Source organism: Cibotium barometz, chromosome 31 (assembly GCF_041138505.1).
Source record: "Cibotium barometz isolate CiBa-2024 chromosome 31, ASM4113850v1, whole genome shotgun sequence".
In the NCBI taxonomy this organism is placed as follows: Eukaryota; Viridiplantae; Streptophyta; class Polypodiopsida; order Cyatheales; family Cibotiaceae; genus Cibotium; species Cibotium barometz.
Genome location: NC_141076.1, coordinates 51253044 through 51274048, shown reverse-complemented (window position 1 = coordinate 51274048; position 21005 = coordinate 51253044). Strand labels below are relative to the sequence as shown.

Sequence of the window (21005 nt, the reverse complement as noted above, 5' to 3'; positions counted from 1 at the left end):
ATCTAGTTTCAAAAAAAAAATCCATCTTGTGGTGTAATTTTCACGGCTTAAATTGAGAAAAACCGATTGTGATTTTTCCTAGCCTTGAATTTAAATAGTCAAATTTTTATCATTTTTATTTATAAAACCAACTAACCTATGTATTTTCTCTATAAAAATTGATGGAGTTTGAAGGTCATTCTTTTTCTCACTTGTTCAAAAAAAGTCTATTTCTAACATTGACCCAATTATCCAAAAGATATATATATTTAAGTTCTTACAACTCTAAAAGAGAGTGTGTTCAATGTTCATACATCATCATGAATACTAGACCATGATTGTCCTCTTACACACCATTAAGAGCACATATGTAATATTTAAGTTTTTACAACTCTAAAATAGAGTTGTGTTCATACATCACGTATACCAAACCATGATTTTCCTCTTATACATCATTCAGAGCACATATGTAAAAATATAAATACAATTGTACACACTTTGATGATCACCTGGACAAGAGCACGTCTCCTACAACTAATAAGAAGAGATTTTTCACATAATCAAAGTATTCCCCTTGCTTCTTTGAGATTTCTTATGGCTTTTATTAGTTATTTGAGAAACTTTTATGGCTTCTCCATGCTTTGCACACTAATATTTATACTTTGCATCTTCTGGCTTTTTCTATATTTAATGTAATTTTTTTTTGTAGGAAGGCACTAAGATGTATCACAAGTAGTAAGACTTCACCTCTAAAGTGAGTAATCATCTGAAAGGTGATGACGAGGTTTGATTGACTCTTCGATTCACTCCAATATATCCAAGTTTCTCAAGTTGGAAGTACTTCTATTCCCCCTAATTTGTAGCAGTCTGTGCAGCACCTGTTTTGATGTTGGGCGCTCTGATGGATACTGCCCAGTACACATGAGAGCCAATTTCATAAACAAAAGCACCTCTGTGTCACACCTTGAAGCTTCCACTTCAACACGCAAACTAGGGTCAAGTGCATCAAGGAACCTCTCTGGAAAGAAGCTTTTGGCCCACTTTGACATGTCAACCCCATTGTCAAAGAGTTCACTTGTCGGCTGCCTTCGAGTTAACATACAGAGTAGCACAACTCCATAGCTGTAGATGTCTCCCTTGGTTGAGTGGTGAGAAAGTGTAGCACACTCTGCAAAAGGATAACAATATAAATTTATGGTATACACTATAGTGGTATTTGAGGAATTTGGAATTTCTCCTAGGAAAGACACTTAACAAAAGGAGCAAATGCATCAATTAGCTTTCTGTTTGTCACCCACCTAATTATGTATCTATGTATCTATATGTATGTATTAATGTGTGTTTGTGTGTTCACATACATCGACTAGCTTTGTATCTATCTAGTTGTCTATATATATATCTCTGGTTATATGTATGTATGTGTGTATGCATATATATGTGTATATATACATATGTGTGTGTGTGTGTGTATAGAGGGATAGAGAGAGACCTGGTGCAATATATCCAATAGATCCCTTGAAATGGGATGCTGATGAATAGGAGGTGGTGTTGGGGGTTAGGAACTTTGCTATGCCAAAATCTGCTACATGTGCCACATTGTTCTCATCAAGAAGTATGTTGCTTGGTTTCAAATCACAGTGAATAATAGGCACATTGCACTCATGGTGCAAGTACACTAATGCTTTCCCAACATCCAGTGCTATGCTCAGAACCATCTCCCACTCCAATCGAAACGTTTGGCCTTGCTTAAACAAAATCTCTTCGAGGCTTCCATTGGGCATGTATTCTAGAACTAGGACTTTCATGTCGAGATTACAGCAGGTGCTTAGAATAGGTACAAGATTTCTGTGCCTGATCTTGCCTAATGTCTCACATTCTTTGCGGAAGACGCGCTCTACTTCCTCAGGGTTATTTTCGAAATTGAATCTTTTTACAGCCACCATTAGTCCATCTTTTAGTATGCCCTTGTACACCTTGCTACTACCACCACTTCCCAAGAGGTTGCTTTCATCAAATCCACTTGTGGCAGCCAGAAGCTCCTCAGAAGTGACTCGAAATGATATTTTTTCGAGTGGATCTAGGAATGAAGCAACAAGCACAAGAAAGTCAGGTTTTCAAGTGCTACTACTAGAAAAAAGCATGCTATATATATTCATATCGTCAAAGCCTGCAAGCCAGTAGAGTAATGCCAATACATACTAGCTTTGAAAGGTTAATGCGAGAGCAGCTGTGCCTTACCTTGGAAGAACCTCCTTTGCCCAACGTTTGGAAACAATTTGGATCGGATGCACCACAGGAAAGAACCACAGACGATTAGTGTGACCCCAAATACGCTACAAACGATAGCAGTAATCACCCATTTCTTAACCTCAGAATGGGTAGGCATTGCAGGGCAGCGGATAGCTAGTGGTGGGCCACAAAGCCCGGCATTGTCTGAAAAGGATGCAGCTGTCAGGTTTGTGAAGAATCCTGTAGCAGGGATTGGACCCTGTAGCTGATTGTGGGAGACGTTGAAGAAGTTGAGTTTTGGTATGTCAGCAAGCGCAACAGGTATTTCTCCTGACAAGTTGTTCATGGAGAGGTCCAGGTGGAGAAGGTTCTTGAGCTTACCTAATGCTTCTGGAATTGTTCCATTTAAATTGTTGTGTGAAAGACTCAATGTTTGAAGGGAGGTGCACTCACCAAAGGTAGCAGGAATCTCACCCCAAAGCTTGTTGAAAGAAAAATCGATGTTTTGTACAAAGATCAGTTTTCCTACCTCGTTGGGTATCGATCCGGTGAGGGAATTATGAGATAAGATGAGGTTTAATTGGATGTGGGGAAGGGTGAGCAGCGAGGTCGGGATGGCACCCGTGAAGTTGTTATGTGACAGATCAATATCCTCTAAGTTATGGCAGTTTCCCAGGCGCTCAGGAATGCTCCCTTGCAATGCATTTTCCTGCAGATGCAGCTTTCGCAGAGAAGAGAGACGGCTCAGATCAACAGAAAGGGCCCCTTGCAAGGCGTTGCTTTGAAGATCTAGCTCGTAAAGCTTGGTGCATCTGGAAATCTCACCTGGGATGGGCCCTTCCAGCTGATTTCCTTGGAGGTCCAGCAATTGGAGACCAGACAGGCTCCCGATCACGCTGGGTATCGTGCCGGTGATGCTGTTTCGTGCGATTTCCAAGCTAAAAATCGCCGTGGCATTGGAGAATGTCACCGGCAAGTGACCGGAGAACTGGTTGTCAGACAGATTCAACTCTTGGAGATGGGGGAGCTTTGCAAGGAAGGGTGGCAACAAGCCGCGTAATGAGTTGCTGGAGAGCTTGAGGTGCTGCAATTGTGAGCAGTTGGCGAGGGACGGCGGCAGAGGGCCGGACAAGTTGTTCTCTAGCAACACAAGGTTCTGCAGGGCGGCCAAGGATCCGACATGGGTCGGGAAAGCACCCTCTAGATGGTTGACGCCCAAGTCGAGGTTGGCAAGGTTGGCAATGCTGGTTAAGGCATCCGGGATGGCCCCCCTCAGGCTGTTCATGTTTAGGAACAACAGCTCTAGATGCGACAGATTACCTAGCGTGAGAGGGATATGCCCTGTCAGTTGGTTCCCCATCATGTACAGATTCTCTAGATTTGCCAGCAAGCCCAGCTCTTCGGGAATGGATCCCTGCAGATCCAAAAATTGCAGGCCAGAGCAGTTGCTTAGGGTGGTCGGTATCTCGCCCGCTAAGATACGGGCCCGTACTTGGGGCAAGTCTCTCTGAGTCGTGTGCGCTGAAAGAGATGGCGCCCAGCTCGTGCGGAATCGCACCCGTGAATGCATTTTCTGAGAGCTCCATGAAAACCAGCCCTGAGCAGTTCTGCAGCCCGCTCGGGATCTGCCCTGTGAAGCTGTTGTTGTACAGACTGAGCACTTGCAGTGATGAGAGTTGATCTCCTAGCGAGGGCGGTAGCTCCCCGGACAGGCGGTTGGAGAAGAGAGAGAGCTCCATCAACGCGGTGCAGTTGCCCAGCGTCGGCGGCAGCATGCCGGAGAGCTGGTTCGCGAAGAGGCGCAGTACGCCCAGCTGTTGCAGGCGTCCGTACTCGGCTGGGATGGAGCCCTTGAGGTTGGGGTTGATGGAAATTTCGACCTGGAATAGCTGTGAGCACTTGGCCAGCGACGCCGGCAGCGCGCCAGTGAGGCTGTTGAACCACAAAAGCAGATATTGCAGGCTTGGCAGGTCGCCGAGAGCAGCCGGTATGCGGCCGGTGAGGTTGTTCCGAGCCAGGTTGAGGGTGTCAAGCTGGGTGCAGTTGGCCAGCTCAGCTGGTATACTCCCATGCAGCCAATTGCGGTCAAGACTGAGCTCCTGTAATTGCCATAGCCTGCTCAGAGATGAGGGGACCTCCCCAGACAGATGGTTTTGGGCCAGATTTAGCTTCTCAAGGCGTGCAGGTAGACCATGATAGACCGGCCGGCCCTTTTAGTGGTTCACACCAATTGGAGATATGTGCCTTGTCTTGTTCAATGGTAAGTACGAAAAGCCCCATGTTGTGCTTTTCTTCCCACTCTCTTGCTTTACCTTCATTCACGCTCAGGTGGAATGTTATGATCCATCCCACCAAGAAAATATTTCACTTTTTTGAAACCCTCTTCTTTCACGAGTCAAAAAGTCCTCTTCTCGTGCCCACTAGCTTTTCTATTTGTTTTCTCAAATCACAAAGAAATTGAGCTTAGTAAAATAAAAAAAATCATTTTAAACATCAGGCCATTTTGGGGTGATATGTGCCCCATAAATTCTATTATACTTACATTCACACAAAGAATATGTAACTAGATCACTTTTCATATGAAAGGAATTCTGAGAAGAAGAAAGAAAATGCTTTTGTATTTGCAGCAACAACCATAGGCTTTAAGAAGAAGAAATGCTTATACTTTTAGTGATCTACATACAAAGAAAGGCTTTTCTTTTCCTAAATTTACCGAAGACTAGTTACGGTTGATGTTACATCGACCAGTCTCTTTTATGATACTTTTTAACATGTAAACTATCTCAATATTTTTTCCCTTGAAAGTTATATACAAAAAATAAAAATTTAATACTTTTTTCCCCTTAAAAGTTATTCCATCATATTATTTGAAAATCGAAGTTCCATATGTGTCCTTCATATCCATCAGGAGAGAGAGAACCTAATCTACAATTAGCTTTATTCTCAACATAATTATTAAATGCTACCAAGGTTAAAAGCTTCCATTTTATTAGTTAGTATCAGACTAACTAATGTAGTAATAGGAGACAATACTACACTTCTTGAAATAAATTTGATTGTTGTAGCACTTGGCTATTAACAAAACGATTTCCCACGTCCACCTAACCTCCCATAATAATGTTAAAAGTTGTGTTGAAAATAAACTCTACTCCAACCAAGCTTTATCCCCATAATTTGTTAGGTGGCTTTATAATTACTTCTACAAGGCGTCAAAAAGTCCTTTCCACCTAAAGGTATATGTTAATATATTCTAAATTGATCAGGTATAAATATCATTATTACACCTAATGTGCAAATTGTATCATCTTGAGAAAAAGGTCCCTTCAACGCTAATGTTAGCATGTAATAACAAAATCGCTCTCTTGACCTTCTTTTAGCGTCCGCAATTATTACACATGTTGAATTTATCATTTCAAAATGAGAGGTTTTTTTACCATTGATAACACATTTTTAACTTTTTTGATTTGCTTCCACCACCATCCTCCCTATGATAATGCCACATTGACCACATCACCCCACCAACCCACATCCACCCAATAATAATGGGTCATGAGAAAATAACTCTTTGATACTTTCTTGTTGAAAGAGAAATCCATTTTATTAGAGAATGCCTCAATAAGAAACAAAAATAAGTAGTGCCGTGTAGAAGATGTATTCTACCTTGTGGTGGGAATGAATTGTACTCATTTGTATTTTCCATTCTCAAATGTGTCTATGGATTACCTGTTTGTATTTTTCATGCTCAAATGTGTTTGCATATTACTTTATGTAATGTAAACTATAGAGCCGTGATAACTTTTGAAATGTAGTGAACGAATGCTTACAAAATAAAAAAGTTCCAAGAATGAAAAAAAGCCTCGATATGGTTTTATTGGCACTCGCAACATTTTCATGAAAATCAATTGTTTATGGGGTCTTAATATTGCCATCAAATTTTGACATAAATATCAAGAGTAATACGAATGCTATAAATTTTTTATCATTCTATCCATTCCACCCATTGCTTTTGATTTTATCCTTAAAACCTTGATTGACTAAAAGACCAAGAAATTTACAAGACAAATTGAAGACAAAGTTCAAAGAGCCAAAATGAATCTTCATATTTATCATATTAAATCATGAATAAGTATAAGGATACTTGTGAGCCCCCTACCTCGAACTTCTTGGCATGCCTAGCTGGCCTTGTCATTGGGTCTTGACATTCCATTTTCAAGCCCAAGAGAGTAATATTAACTCAAAATCTTGTGGACATTGGATTAACAACGTTTTTCTTTCTTGCTTATACAAATACTTCAACAACTTGAGATGCAAGCTACATGCTATACTATGTCAATGAAATATCCACTTCTAATTCAAAGCTTTTAAAATCTATCATATCCATAAGGAAAAGCACCAAGCTCATCCAACCCACCCTCAGCTTTAGTACATCAGCCACCCACCATGCTTTCCTGTCAATTATTACTCCATGATGACACTTGACAATCATGGTAAACCTAGCCAATGAACCCTACACCTACACTACTATAGGTGGGCCTTTATTGATGCCTCATGTGGTAGTAAGTTAGGATGAAGTCCCAAGTGATGTAATTCATGGGTATATTATGAGAGTAGACATTGTAATAGCATTAGGCATCTTATGAGCCTAAAGTACCCAGCTAGCCATAGTTTAAGTGAGTGTGAACACTTATGGCCATGTATATAAGTGAAAATCTCTCATAATACAAAGAACTCTCCCATTGTGAAATAAAGTCTTTCTCTTGATAATCCTCTTACTAATCTCTCTCTCTAATGCATTCTTGAGTGTGTGAAGTGAGGTGACAGGGAGGGACGAGTACACAGTGCAACACAATGGTGTGAACGCTTGCGGGAGGCATGGTGGAATTTCTTCTTAAGGAGTTATGGAGCTTAGAGACATCAAAGGTAACGAGCTTGGCCATTGGAAAGATCCTCACGACAGTTGCGGTTTGCTAAGTAATCTCTTGTTGTTTCAAGGGGGATTAGGGTGAGCCATAACAATCAACCATCCTAATATAGAATGGAGAAGGCTACATTTCTATAATTCCTAGCTTCTTTGCCAGGCCATCTGATATTATATTGAGTCCCAATCCTCCATCTAGGTTGACTTGTGACACCATTTGCCCTCTTAGTTTTATGGTCACTTTTAGGAACAACTATGTCACAGTCATGCATTGTTTCCACATTTCTACATCTTGCAGATGGATACTCCATTTCCTAAATGAGAACTTGCACTAATTTTTCACTCGGCACTATTTCCTAAAGCAAATGTGGCCTATAGTTGGGTATTAGACTTGATCTAGTGTTATATCCAGCTTCATTTTTTTTAGATCCTCCTAGAAGTCATATTCCTCCTCGAGATTATTTCTCCTCACTTCCTGACTTGGCATACTTTGGCCTATGTTCACCTTCCCTTCTTCCTTATTGGCTTCTCTTTCCTTTTCTTGACCTTTCCTTGTCAATTCTTTTATCTAGACTTGCTTCAAATTCTTTTCCAATTCCTTTTACAAGATGCTTTTACTACTTTGGGCTTTTTTAGGCTCTAGCTGGCACTCCTACATCCCTTGTTTAGTCATCTTCACACTAGCTAATGGCTTTTTGCCTGCTAGAATGTTTTCTCTCTTCGTGACTAGGCTTGTCCTGTCTAGATTAGTATCAGCATGCTCATTGAGGAGAGGGATTTCTTGCATCATCCGTACCATTCCTTGTGCACTCTGCACAAGTTTTGTGATTTGATTTTGGACCCTTTGTTGCCCTACCCACTATATTTTCTTTTGGATCAGTGTTCTTGCTTATCACTGTGTTAACAGGTCATTGCGACCTTTTCACTACCATTAACACTAGTGGTTTCTCTTGGTGTTTTAATACCCACTCATCCACTTTCATCATATTCACTGCTTCATCAACTCCTGCTAGGTTTGCCTCCCTTTGCAGCCTTACTTCTTGTAGTTCAGTTGATGGTTTTGTAGTATGGGAAAGTCAATTTGCCTATACCCGCTATAGTAGTAGCATATCAGTCTAGCTTCTCTTTGTCCAAATATTCCACCTCCTCCTCTTTTATAAGGACTTTTGTTTTGAGGCCTAGGCGACTTGATTGAGAGTTGGGACTTGTTGTGTTTGCTAACGCTCTTGTCTTTCTGCTACTCTTGGGTTCCTATTCTGAGTGTTATAAAAGCATGTATTAGGTGATGTGGTTGCTCGCATTACAAATAGCACATGGTTGCTGTGTGGTTTTTATCTAACATTCTTCTTCTGTGTGATCGTGGTTATTAGACTTGGTGCACGTGACATCTGATCTCAGTCGAAACCTTGCATGTCCTCTTGCAAGCTTGGCTAGGGCGGCCTTCAATTCTTACTAAACATCCACTTTCTCCTTCTTGCCTTTCTTCCCTTGGTAGTACCCTTGTGCTTGCAATAATCGTTTTGGTACCCACACTTGTTGAGATGTTAGAGTTCTTTGAGGAACTCGCATAGGCTTTTACGGACGGTGCTGTGGAATACTTTTATTTTTCCTTGGCCTCTGAGTGTTGCGTTGAAGAAGAGGCTTTAATGATCGAGGCACCCAAATTAGATTGGTGTCTTTATAGTAGCCTTGGGCGCGACAACTCGAGGGATGCACTACTAAAAACCCTAGGTATCACATGCATTCAAGAGTATTTAAAAAACCCCTTACCTAAAATTTCCCCTCCTGAAAGACCATATTAGGGAGTTTGGAAAAATCCCAATTGCCATTTTGCAAGATTATCAAAATGGGGGCACAGTGAACCCTTTTAAGATTTTGTCAAAACCCCCTCATGTCACATATTGTTGGAAAGATCTTGAAGAGTAGGTTCTAAATCCATATTCTCCGATAGCTTTGGACTTGGTATGCTCAAGATACACCAAAAAGTAGATTGAAAAGAAAATTCCCAAAGTAATAGGATTTTTTCCAAAATCCTTAATATGGTCTTTGGGCCAATAAAACAACCCCTCTTTACTTATGAACTAATGGTTTTTTTTTCTAAAGTTGAACTAAAAACCCCCTCCTATTAATGTAATCTTGTTAACTTTTATCAATGTATCTAATTAAAAAACCACTCCTGTTTTTTGAACTCACTTGATTTTGCTTGTCTTGGTGGAGTTTTGTTTTTGGTGGAAGTGGAAGGTTGTGGGCATTCCTTTACATTGGTTGCCACGCTGAGGCTACTACGAGTTTCAGACTCATGGGCGTTGTACATGAGCAATCTAAATCACACCTAGTCCACACATCTCTGGATAAAACATAGGCTAAAATGGGGTGTCATAGATGCGTAATAAATCATCATAAGAGCACTTGGCCACTCATCTACAACCATCATTTAGAGAGGTTAACCCTTCAAAAGTAATTGATAGACATAACTTTCAACAAATGTAAATCCCTCTATTACGGGGTAGTTCATCTCGTTGGATAGATGGTATCCCTTACTCGACTGGCCCTTAGCTTAGTTTCATGAAGTTGTTGGTTGTTTGGGAATTTGGCTACTCGATGTGGCCCACCGCAACCATAGCATTATAAAGGTCCTCTTCTCATATTTGAGTTTATTTCCTTGCCCTTCCACTGTACCATGGTTTGAAACATAGGTACTGGCATGTTATTGTGTAGAACATAGTATTCTCGCGTGACCTCACCCATGTCCTCGTAGTATTCCACAACACTAAGTTCTAATTCCCGCACCAGTTCAACATCTTTTGATGGTTCTTCAATCACTACTTGCTTGATCTTAGCCTGTGGTGGTTGTGCGGTAGAACTAGTGGTGGCAAGGGCAAATCATCTTGTTCTGTGTCCCCCTAGGTAAGTAGGAAGAGTTGGTTGTCTAGTAGTGGCAGAGATCTGCATAGGTGGTGCCGGAAAGCCAATGGGGCTCTATCTGCTGGTAGTTGTGCCACATTTTGAAACCTTGGGAATCTACACATTGATGTGTCATCATTTCCCAACTTTACACAGTGCTTTTACACAGTGCGTACAATAAAGTAATGGTCTTGCCCTTAACTGTGGACATTCAGTGGTGGTATGATTTACTCTGCACATGGAGCACCACACCAATTCCCTGCGCAGGTAAAGGTGACTATGCCCATGCCCCGACGTCTCTCTTCCTTCCCTGACCTTTAATTTTTCTAATATGGCATTGCTGAGCTCATCCACAGTCATATGTTTGACTTTCTTACTTCGAGTTCCAATTTCTTGGTGACTCGAGACACACGAAGTCGTGGTTGCTGCAGATGTTTTTACATCTTTGGGTTGTGGCAATTCTAACATATTATTCTTTATATTCGATTGCCAATTTGTAGCATGCATCAAGAGTAGCTGGTCGGGCTAGTACTAGGTAATCATGCATTTTATGGTCTCTAACCCCTCTCCTGAAACAAGGTAACAATTGATCATCTATCAACCTTTCCCGAAGTTTGCATCTTGAATTTAAGTGCTTCAGGTGAGAGCCATAGTCTCTCATCGAGTCATCTTCCTTTTGTTTGATGTTATGTAGTTGTGCCACAGGGCTCCATCTATCACCACTACGGGAAAAAGTGGGCACAAAAATATTCTTTAATCTTGTAAAATTAACCTTGTCCTCATGCTAGAGAGTTCTGAACCACTGATGAGCTCTAAGGTCAGCGAGAAGGCATGTATCATGGTCACATCACTGACCGGTCCGCAAGTTTCACATGTAGATTCAAAAATCTCTACATGTTGGATAGGATCCCCATCCCGTGAGAACTTTTGGACAAGTTTTGAAATGATATGGGGTTTCATCTAGGAAGGTCGGGGTTCTAGAGTAGAGCCTAGTTCCGTGACCATCCCCTTACCTATCTCTCTTACCATATTTAACATGTCTACCCTTGTAGCCACATTAAGGTCCATGGTTGGATCGTTTTTAGGCCTCTTGGGAATTTCTCCCCCCCTTCCTAGACCTCGTCTCCTACTTGTATTTATTGGATCTTCTAGGTATCTCAGGTTCATGGACTAGTCCATTTGTGGTACCCTGGTGGAATTCCCCATTAGTTGCCCGCCCCGCTGTGTGTCTTTGTGTGTAATTAAGAGCTCCATATCTTGTAAGAATGTAGGGTGATTGATCATTAGTTAAATATCCTTCTTGGTATAGAGTCGGTTCTCTACTTCTACAGCCAAGTTAGCTATGTTACCTGCTTCTTCTCTGGTTGTAAACCCTTCCTCCATTCTGGATTCCTCATTGATGGGTTCTAAGCTTGGAATTTCTCCATTACTTCTACCTGTAGTAAGTTCAAGTTCTTTTCATCGTGATTGGAGTGGGTTAACACTTCCTATCTCTTTCTCTCAGCTCTTGCCCTACAATTAGACAAAAAAAAAAGCATGGTTTAGGCAACACATTACCTCATCAGCTTGAGTCCCCAAAATGGACTCATCCAAGCATACACCTCGTGTACGCATCCATGCCCACAATTGTGAACGAGGGGCTCTATAACCATAGTCATATTCCTACTCATAATCATGCCCAACAACCTCCCTCTACAAAAAACAAATAAGAAAATATACAATTATTTCTAGAAAACAATTTAGTACAAAACGAAATGAAAGTAGAGAAGAAATGATACGAAGCGAGCAAGAAACGAGGATTTCTCACCAAAGCCGAAGTGCAAAGCCCCTCACTTCCGTAGTCGAGAAACACTCGCCACCGCTTGTTGTTGAAAAGCACCTAGGTGCTTTCTCCACGAAACTGCGTGCGAGCCTCCACTCCTCAGCCATACACACGCTAGGATTCTCTAAATTATTTTTTGCTACTCTCTTGATATTTGCTCTCCTATTAGAGAGAAAAAGCTTGATGCGCTGCTTTATCCACTCCTTGGAGAAGCACAGACCCGCATGTGGCACGTGGAACTCTGACTTAAGCACATCGATAACATATTGCTTAGAAAGTTCATCTTGTGATTTTCACTTTTTACACGAACTCCAGGTTTGCAAGTTCATGCATATGATTCATGACTTGCTTTCCTCATGCATCCACCCCACAAGGGCACCATTTGCATCCACGGTGTATGGTAGGAGGCATGAATCGAACGTCGGAATGGGTCTCTTGGGGGCTGGCTCATAATGTGTAGATGATGAGCCCCCTTGTTGGGGAGACGCATCGGGAGACCTAGTGCTGCTTTTGCCAAAGCAAAAGTAGCCAACTCCCCCTCGCTAGCATGTCTACCACCCCCCCAGAATCCCTACTACATCATCATGGTGGTGGTGAAGATGGACGTGGGCGGGACGTGGGCGGTATCGCTGGGAAAGTGCGAGACTTCTGGCTGGAGAGTTGCTTCAAATCCCAGCAAGAAAACACAAACACATAGCTCTTCAAGGAGCATAAGACATCTCCATTTTTGATGAAATATACATGTGCTAATTCACTTCAATACATCCCCAAATTTAGCTTGATGATTGCACATAAATTGTGTGCCAAGAGCATGACCAGTTCCAAGCATAGTTCTCCTGACTCTTTTTCCAAATGCCTCAAACCAATCACATGTAGGCATAACACATTCTACAAATGATTTCCATATACATGTGACCATTCACATCACATATTTCATATATTGCCAACTCCATCATTTCAAGATATCTCTTGATTTCATGAAAACCTGCTTTTCAGATTCCAACAACTCACAAAGCAAAGATGACATATGGCATATGTACAACATATTCATGTGATTCGAGAAAACTCCATGTCTAGCAATCCGAAATCCAACCGAGTAGAAAGTAAAATCCAAATTCCAGGAATCTTTGTATTTTGATGCTTTCTTATTTCAAGACTCTCCAAAGCAACAAAAAAAAACTACCCAAAACCTTCCCCAAAGCTTTAAAGGGGTAGTGTATTTATCCCAGGACTACACGAATTTTTGGAAATTGTAAGTAACAAAAAAAAACAACTAGAATTCTTATCTTTGAGTAAAAAAAGAAGCGAATGCTCGAATTTTTGCTTTTTCCTTACTTTGCTTCACTGCAGTATGCACCCAAACCAGTATTCATCATGTATAGTAGGATTTTTGAAGATCATCTCCCTCAATAGCGCTTCATTTCTCCTTTAATTCTAACCGCAAGATGCCTTTTACAGTAGTCATCCTCAAAATTTTTGAATCACTGGTCAATTTTTGCTCTGGTTCTCATTTTCCTGCACACCCCCTTCGATATGTGCTATTTTCTGGTTTTTCTCTCTTTCCCCGCAAGAGATTTGGGCGCCCTTCACTTTTGCAGCTAAAATTTTGAATTTCCCCCGATTTGAATACACTGCGCCTCCTTTTTTTTAGCTTATTAATCAGATATTCCCTTAAAAAAAAAACCTTCGTGTTTGTTGCCACGCAAGCCACCTTCGGGCTCACTTGAGCCGCAAGCCACTTCCGCAGATCAGCATGCACCTCTTGAGCTTGGACAGGGGTTACAACCTTGCCGGTGCTTATAGCCCAAACAGGTTCATACACAAGAACAACATTACTCCAGTCATCGATTTTTCCTGCAATAGCTTTAGCTTGCTCAGAAACGACAGTCAAAGTTTCTCCAGATTCACGTTGCTCAAGTGTTTCACCAATACAGGCAATGACTTTCAGTCCTTGGCTGAGTGCATAAGCCACCTTATCAGCAACAAACTCATTAGACTCTTTCAGCAACAACCGCCTCTCTGAGTGTCCAAGTATGACCCAAGGAATGTCTAAATTCACCAACATTTCAGCACTGATTTCCCCTGTGAATGCACCACCCTTTTTTAACCCAAGCATTTTGGGCAGCCACATCAAAATCAGGACGCAATGTACTCTTTACTAGTGGCAAGAAAACAAATGGAGGACTGATCACCACATCAACTTTATCTTTGGGAGGCACATCCGCCCCATTGAGAACAATAACGATCTTCTTCACCTCTTCCACAGTTCCATTACATTTCCAGTTGCCTCCCACGAAGAACTTGCGAGCCATGGAAACTCCGCTCTGTTCTTCTTCTTCTTCGTTCTTCTTAACACACAGAAAGAGCAGGCACCACCCCTATCGCTCACGCACCCGATCACCAGTCCAACTTCATGGCCTTGAATTCCATATGACCACTTATGGAAACTCCGCTCTGTTCTTCTTCTTCTTCGTTCTTCTTAACACACAGAAAGAGCAGGCACCACCCCTATCGCTCACGCACCCGATCACCAGTCCAACTTCATGGCCTTGAATTCCATATGACCACTTATGTCCAGACATTTGGGTCTCACCACAGTATGCTTATCATGTGCATACAAAAACCGCTTCAAACTAGCCATCTATCATCTGTAGCTATTCCGGATGAAAAGTACCCACCTTGGGTGCTAAAAAGATCTTAAACTGTAGCTCCTATGCAAAAATTTCCTTCTAGGAAGTTGTTCATAGCATGTCTGACCACAACTCTTCAGTTCATCACATACCCATCAAGCACTCCCAGCTCCTGCTATTTGCCCTCCAAAATGGCTCCTTATTAGCCTGTGCACTTCACAAAAACTCACACATTTCTCCACTGTTTGCATGGCCTTCAAGCATGCATCTGCCCAGCAAAAGACTGCCCTTTTCCTCCACTAAAAACATCACACTATCCAAGTGTTAAAAACACCTACTACACCCGTTATGTACACAGGCTTTGAGACCTGACTCAGTCTCAGCTCGTTTTATTGAACCTCATTTACAATATGAACATATGTACTTAGGCATCATATAATGACTCAAGTCATGGCACTTAATCCCATGCATCTGGATTTGCATTTAATGGCCTCATATGCATGGTTTCACACCATAGACCTGCCATGGCACGACAACGTGCGTGAGTGCGAGTGGCTCTAGTAGAGGAAGGTGGTGTAGGCTCATCACACCCAAATCGTGAAGGGCCTACACCACTCGGCTCTGTACCTATCAAAGGCTTGGTCTGCCTTGACTGAGCAAGTGGGGTAGATTGCCCCCACGGCTCGACTGGCCAAGTGGGGTAGTCTGCCCCCATGGTGTCGTACGGGCCCCGACTGTAAGCCCGCCTGCATATAAGATTAAAATATATAGTCAAATAGAATGCATACATCCTCTGGTATGTGCCAAATCATCATCAAGATCCACATATATCTGGATGTTGTTTTCATTTTCTACATTACCAGGAAGATTATCCTCTTCCTCTTCAACCATATCCATACTATCACTGTCAAGCCTTTCATCCTGAGTCTCTTGTGAATCAAAAGGATCACTGTCATGCCTTCTTTTAAACATCTTGATCCTTTTGCCTGCTACAAGATTCTTTATCTCTGTTCCATCAAGCTCACACAGGGTATACGTGGCATTTCCATGCACATGCTTGACAATGTAAGGGCCAAACCATCTTTTTGCAAACTTCCTTTGCACAGTAAACTGGTTGTCAAGACTACTATCATACATTAGGACCCAAGCACCTTCTTCAATAGGTTTTGGCCAGAGTTTGTGTCTTCTATCAAATCTTTCTTTATTTTTCAACCTTGCATCTTTCAAACGAGCTTTAGCAAGCTCTACATCTTCAGGCCTCCTCTCCAGCTGCCTTATTCGCAATGCAAGGAGGTCTTCCCTGTTCAATCCTTCCACCCAGGGTAATACATTCCAAGTTGGAACTACTTCTTCAACTGGCATTACTGGCTTCTGACCATACATTAATTCTGCAGGCATGTATCCTATCACTGAGCTATGAGTTGTACGGTCAGCCCACAAAGCATATGGTAGCAGCCTTGGCCACTCTCGCATTCTTTCTCTGCATGCCTTAGCCAAAGCTTTAATGATTGGAGGATGTCCTCGCTCACTTTTACCATTGCCCTCAGGGTTTTAAGCACATGTTAGGGACAGTTTGATGCCAATTCTAGAGAAGAATTCCCTTGCTTCTTCAACATCTAGCTCACCCCTATCAGCTGTTATTTTCCCAACACAACCATACCGGCAAATCACATCTTCCAAGAGAAATTTGCATACTGTTTCCGTACTCTTTGTTCTAAGAGCACGCCCTTCTACCTGATTTGTCAAATCTTCTCTTGCAAGTGCTATGTACCGCATCTGCCAAATTCCCAAAGGCATTGTAACTCGATCCACTACCCATTTGTAGTGCATGGCAGGTGGGTAGGTTGGTTGCAAGCCATCACGATGTCACACATTTGAGTACATTTGACATACCATGCATGTTTCCACATATTGGGAAATATCCTTGTACATTCCTTTCCACCAATATCTTTCCTTTATTTTGGTAAAGGTGGCCCACACACTTCGATGTCCAGCCCAGAGACTCTCATGGAATTCTTTCATGAGCTCCCCTTGAGTCTCTTTATCACATATGACTCTCTGTGGCATAGCATTCCTCTGCTTAGGATGCTTCCACAGGTACCCATCCTTTAGAAAATACCCATATGCTTTTCTGCGAATCCTCTTAAATTCTGAGTCAGACCAATTTTCCAGTCTTGTCAAAGTACTCAAGTATTGACCAATAAGCAACCAATCTCCTTCATACATTTCCTCAGTAAAAGACTCAAGTCCATTTGATAAGCAAGTATGGTCCCCTTTTGCATATGCAGTAGTATAGAATCTTGTACCTACATCATCAATGTCACTAATCATCCCTTCTTCATCTTCATACCTGGCTCTTGATAGCATATCTGCAACTGGGTTATCTTTTCCTGCAATATGCTCAAACTCAGGATTTAGTGACTTGATATAGGCAATCCACCTAAGCATAGCAATATCTGGAGTGGTGCAACTTGTAATCATCCCAAGGAGTGGCAAGCAATCAGTTTCCACAAGTACAGATGCCCCAATAAGATATTCTTTTTCACATTTTAGAGCAGTGACTATTCCCCATAATTCCCTCTTGATCTGCAGATATTTTCGCTGACGAATGCTTAATACCTTTGCTCCAAATCTGATTACATACCTGTGATCATCCTCATCATCTTGCCCTACTGCCCATCCTATCCCAGTAGGACTAGTATCAACTGTAACAATCACAGGCCTGCCACACTCATAATCTGCCTTCCTTAGAGTAGGTGATGATTGAAGCAGATATTTCAGCTTCCGCATAGCTTTAGTATGTGCTGCACTCCACAAAAATTTTTGATTTTTCCTCAAAAGTTGATAAAGAGGATCTGCTACATGTGCATAATGTGGGATCCATATAACATAAAAGACACATGCACCAAGAAATCTCCTCAGCTTTGTAACATTAATGCATATCTCTTTCATTCTTTGTATTGCATCTATCTTGGCTGGACAAGGTCGGCGTCCATTAGTACTACAAAAATGCCCCACGATTAGCACTTCACCAACCCCAAACACTGATTTCGATCCAGACAAAGTAAGATTCACCTCTTCAAGCCTGGATAGAATCATATCACAATCTTTTATATGATTTGCCACAAACTTGCGGCACCCCCTCGAATCCAAATTCCCATCTTTATCTTTTTCATCACAGCCTTTTATTGGCACATCATCCAGAAAAGGCATAGTTATTTGTGGTATGAAGTCTTGCAAGACTTTATTCATTCCATTCATCATATGCGCCACTGAGTTGGTGGCTCCTTGTGGTAAGGTACACATCCTTACCAATCCCAAAGGGGTTTTCATTGTGATCAAGTCCCTGCTTTGTATATCCAGCTGGAACTGATCATATCCCAAATACAGATCACCCATTGAGTATATAGCTTTCCCTGTAAATGCTTCTGCAAACTTGTCCACAATCGGACCTGCTCCCACATTCCTGATTGTGACCTTGTTTACAGGTTGCATGTCTTGAATGAAGCGCAATGTGCCATTTTTCTTTGGCACGGTAAACCATCTGTTGGAGTATGGAGCACATGATGGCTCCAAAATTCCCATCCTGATCTTTTCTTTTAGTAATTCCATCAGCTTTGGCAAGAGAGCCTTTGGTACTGGAATCGGCCGGCAGGTTCCAGGGCACATGCGGAACAGTGAAGATCACCATTGGCGCTGTTACACTTGGATCAACACAGCCTATCTCATGCGGCTAAAAGGCAAAGGCTTTCCCATGTTTTACAAGCATCTCCTCAAAGCATTCCTTTTCAACTGGCAACAAGAAAATCCTTTTCACCAATCTTAAGCTCTTTTAAGGTTTCTTGTGTAAACTTATGCCCAATTTTCTTTAGATCTCTGAGATTCGGTTGCATAGAGGCTTCATCTATTTTTCCTGGTGGCAAGGGCAAGGCAACTGGTTTCACCTTCTTTGCAACCATTTTATACTTTGTATCAACATGAGCATCCATCTCACAATTCATGTTTTTACATTCCATCCCCTCAAATTCCCGGATTATATCATACATCCCCATAGATGACACCTCTATCATCTCATTTCCACCCTGTAAGCATGTTCTTTCCATTGCAAAAAGCACACCCATAGTATCCACAAATGACACCTCATCAAGCACCCCTGAAATAAACTCATTCTTCTCCAAAAGACCACACTCCTCAAGACTTTTTTGCTCATTTTGTACATGTGGACGCATGCCACGCTTCAAATCCTTGCTTTTTACAAAGACCAGTGACCCATAGCTAGAAAATCCCTGAAAATTTGCTGAAAAGTTATTTACATTGATTGAGTCCTGTGAGAACTCATTTTCCTTTGTACCATTGGAATCCCGCTTTACAATGGCACCTGGCCAAAATCCCTCATCTCCCTGTAGTTCATGAATTCTCTGTTTATCTTTGGGAGTGACTGTGCTCGAAGAGACTCACGGTTCCTTTCATGGTTAATGCAAACTGTCAAGAACTGGACAACTTTCTTGCCATCTTTACTCCTTATTCTTGCATATGCCGAGCCATCATCCAAAACTTTTGTTTCCATTCTCATAGCTGTAATGTAGGGTTGCCCAAGGATGAGGGGATACGATGACATCTCCTGAACAAAGAAGTTCTGATCATCTTTCACATCCCCTATAGTTACCCTTACATTTGGACAGGCTGCATAGAGCTCTCCAGATGAGTTATTAGCTGCTTTAATCATCCACCCATGATCTACATCCATTGGCCACTTACATTTGTTGTAGAGATTTTTAGCCATAAGATTTATTTCAGACCCATGGTCGATTAGAGCGACATACGGCTCTTCCAAGTCACCTATTTTGACAAGGGTTTCAGTAGTGACCCTTGCCCAATGGCTCCTGGAGTAATGACTCTTTGTAAGAACTTCTTTTTCATCATCCTCATCCACAAAGCGCACTTGTCGTGCCCCTTCAGCAGAGTGATTACATTCCATCACATTCTCTCTCTCTTCCTTTTGCTGTACCTGTACTCCATGAGTCTTGGAAGTGCTTGCCTCCCCTTGTGATGGAATAGATTCAATTATGGACTGCCTTTTCCTTCGTATAATATCAATTATCTCATCATGGAATTCTTTCTTTGCAATTCCGAAGACTTCCCCTAGTGTAAATTCCACCCTACTGTTTAGAATTCTCTCTTCAAGCACCTTTTTGAGGTCTGTTTTGCGGCTTCAATATCAGATTGAAGCTTGTAGAGTGGACTTTTCCCTTTACCCTTCTCCTTCTCATGCTTCATTTTTGGTGGCACTTCTTCCATTGATACTTCCTGTGGAGGTCTGCTATGCGGTGGAGGCATATGTGATGGCCCAGGATCCTTCTTTTCACTACCACGGGTGACTCTTTTTGATGGCCCTCCTTCCTCATTTTCCCTCTTATGCTTTTCCTCTACCTGTGCCTCATTATTCTGGCATTTTGCAATGTAGGCATGAATAGATAAAGAATCCACAGGCTCCTCCCAGCCAGTCTCAAGACGTATACAGTCACCTGCCTCATGCAAAGCTTGCTTAGACACCTTCTTTGACGCAATTAATTCCATTGTTGATGGCCAAAAATCTTCATTCTCATAATCTTCATCATTCTCAGATTCCTGCTTTGATTGACCAGCCTTTAACCCATAGGTTGCTGCCTCAACCATAGAGATGGCATGGTTAGCAGCCATATCCTCAACCAGCTTTTTCATCCCTCCTTTCCCAAAGTTTGTGCTTAATGGAAGACCAGTCTCTGTAAGGTGGATTTTCCCATCTTTGAAAAACACAAGTTGATTTCTGAGGGCTTCTTTATAGCTAGCACAGTCTTTCTTTGCATGTTCTGGGTCATCACACCATATACATCTGAATGTAAACCCTTCTTTGCTTTGAGGCCTTTGCATAGAAGCCTGCCCTAATGGTAGCCCTTTTTCTTCAATCCTGGACATTTTCAATTTTAGGTCTCGCATGCCCTTAATAAGCTCATCCATCGGCCCTTCTACGTTTGGGATTGCAGCAGCTGGTTTTGGTAGGTTCTCAGGAGTAACAGCAGTTATAGGAGATGCCGAGCTCATCAGCATTTTATCCCTCCTTCGCTGCCGCTTTGCTAGCATGGTGACCGCATCCTCGACATCATTCCAATCATTCTTTAGCCCCTGCTCTGTATCCTTATCCTCAAGGAGAATTTCCAGTTTTTCTTGGAGATCTTTCCCAGCTGCTTGTAAGAAGAGCTCTGTTTTTTCCCTATCCAAGGTTGTTCGCTCTATCCTTGACAGCTGGGCATAGCGCTTCTCAAACTCTCTTAGCAACTCTGTGGGACAGAAATTCCCATTTTGGGTTTTGTGACCCATTCCAAGAAAGTTCGTTTGGTCACCCGCTCAGAATCCTCCATGAAATATTCATCCTTTAAAGCAAGCTTGAACTCCTCCCAATTTCTGCCACCATGTGTTGTCTGTAATCCTCTTATGCGCTCTCTTATTTTAGAAACACATACCAGCTCAAAGCTTCGAACCATAT

At 41.9% G+C, this 21005-nt stretch overlaps 2 pseudogenes across 1 annotated transcript; both read right to left on the bottom strand.

Annotated features, from left to right (window-relative positions):
* Positions 1-227: 227 nt before the first annotated feature.
* Positions 228-4526, bottom strand: LOC147621014 (uncharacterized; annotated as a pseudogene). The gene is made up of 4 exons (XR_015270048.1): positions 4521-4526; positions 2218-4418; positions 1469-2056; positions 228-1147 (listed from the first exon to the last, which is right to left on the bottom strand). The product of XR_015270048.1 is annotated as an uncharacterized LOC147621014 (transcript).
* A 7004-nt stretch (positions 4527-11530) lies between these two features.
* LOC147621013 (triosephosphate isomerase, cytosolic pseudogene) lies at positions 11531-14225 on the bottom strand (annotated as a pseudogene).
* Between the last annotated feature and the right edge of the window lie 6780 nt (positions 14226-21005).